Source organism: Limulus polyphemus, unplaced genomic scaffold (assembly GCF_000517525.1).
Source record: "Limulus polyphemus unplaced genomic scaffold, Limulus_polyphemus-2.1.2 Scaffold7529, whole genome shotgun sequence".
Taxonomy (NCBI): domain Eukaryota; kingdom Metazoa; phylum Arthropoda; class Merostomata; order Xiphosura; family Limulidae; genus Limulus; species Limulus polyphemus.
In genome coordinates, this window is record NW_013673139.1 from 33,378 (window position 1) to 35,970 (window position 2,593).

Sequence of the window (2,593 nt, forward strand, 5' to 3'; positions counted from 1 at the left end):
TCACTAAAGCTCTATATATCCTGACCTCATTAGCTAGATGGTGAATTACTCAGTCACAGTTATGGTGTTATTTATTAAAGCTCTATATATCCTGACCTTATTATCTAGATGGTGAATTACTCAGTCACGTTATGGTGTTATTTACTAATGCTCTATATATCCTGACGTTATTAGCTAGATGGTGAATTACTGAGTCACAGTTACGGTGTTATTCACTAAAGCTCTATATATCCTGACCTCATTAGCTAGATGGTGAATTACTCAGTCACAGTTATGGTGTTATGTATTAAAGCTCTATATATCCTGACCTCATTAGCTAGATGGTGAATTACTCAGTCACAGTTATGGTGTTATGTATTAAAGCTCTATATATTCTGACCTTATTAGCCAGATGGTGAATTACAGCAATGCATATGCATGCATCTGCTATCTCACTTCTCAGAGGAAGATGAAGTATGTCTGCCAGAAACACTTCCACTCCTCGCTGACTACAGATGTTTCCAAGACTGGCACTTCGATCACATCCAATCTGTTTAACAAAATAGGAGTTAAGAGACCCAAAGCAGAAGATTATCAAATAACTTGTTCATTCATTTTAACATTAAGAAACTTATATTTACCCTTTCATTGTAGTTTATCAAATCAAACAATGATCATAAGTTTAGAACTATATAATTAATTGGATCTTAATTTAAAAGAAAGTTGAGAACTAGAAATTTATTTTTACAAATATACTGTAGGTTGTCAATTATATTTGGAAGATTTATGTTAATGTTTATCTGTATAAACACACAAAAAAATAGAATACATTATGGTCAAAACCTGAAGAAACAATGGAGACTGCAAACATTTCACCCAAGATCTAAATGTGCACCTAGAGCTTTCTTACAAAATAAACACAAGTACAAAAAACTAAGTTAATGATGAAAACACACACTGTCACACATACATGAATTAAATAAACCTTGTCAAACATACTTGAAGGAAACCTACCTCATCATACACACATGAATTAAACAAACCTTGTTATACATAGATGAAGTAAACCTACCTTGTTATACATATCAAGTAATCCTACCTTGTCATACAAAGATGAAGTAAACCGACCTTCTCACACATATATGAAGTAAACCTACCTTGTCATACATAAAAAAGTAGTCTTACCTTGTCATACATACATGAAGTAATGTTACCTTGTCATACATATATGAAGTAAACCCACCTTGTTATATATAGATGAAGTAATCCTACTTTGTCATACATATATGAAGCAATCCTACCTTGTCATACATACATGAAGTAATCCTACCTTGTCATACATACATGAAGTAATCCTACCTTGTTATACATAGATGAAGTAATCTTACCTTGTTATACATAGATGAAGTAATCCTACCTTGTTATACATACATCATGAAATCCTACCTTGTCATACATATATAAAGCAATCCTACCTTGTCATACATATATGAAGTAATCCTACCTCGTCATACATACATGAAGTAATCCTACCTTATTATACATAGATGAAGTAATCCTACCTTGTTATACATACATCATGAAATCCTACCTTGTCATACATATATAAAGCAATCCTACCTTGTCATACATATATGAAGTAATCCTACCTTGTTATACATAAATGAAGTAAACCTACCTTATTATACACATGGGAATAGCTAACAGATCTACAACACATACATACAATGGTCACTTCAAGAGCTAATAGATCTACAACACATACATATAACGGTCACTTCAAGAGCTAACAGATCTACAACACATACATACAAAGGTCACTTCAAGAGCTAATGGATCTACAACACATACATACAAGAGTCGCTTCAAGAGCTAACAGATCTAGAACACATACATATAAGGGTCACTTCAAGAGTTAACAGATCTACAACACATACATACAAGGGTCACTTCAAGAGCTAACAGATCTACAACACATACATACAAGGGTCACTTAAAGAGCTAACAGATCTACAACACATACATACAAGGGTCACTTCAAGAGCTAACAGATCTACAACAAATACATATAAGGGTCACTTCAAGAGCTAATGGATCTACAACACATACATACAAGGGTCATTTCAAGAGCTAACAGATCTAGAACACATACATATAAGGGTCACTTCAAGAGCTAACAGATCTAGAACACATACATATAAGGGTCACTTCAAGAGCTAACGGATCTAGAACACATACATATAAGGCTCACTTCAAGAGCTAACGGATCTACAACACATACATACAAGGCTCACTTCAAAATTAACAGATCTACAACACATACATATAAGGCTCACTTCAAGAGCTAATAGATCTAGAACACATACATACAAGGGTCATTTCAAGAGCTAACAGATCTAGAACACATACATATAAGGGTCATTTCAAGAGCTAACAGATCTAGAACACATACATATAAGGCTCACTTCAAGAGCTAATAGATCTACAACACATACATACAAGGGTCACTTCAAGAGCTAACAGATCTACAACACATACATATAAGGGTCACTTCAAGAGCTAATAGATCTACAACACATACATATAAGGGTCACTTCAAGAGCTAATAGATCTA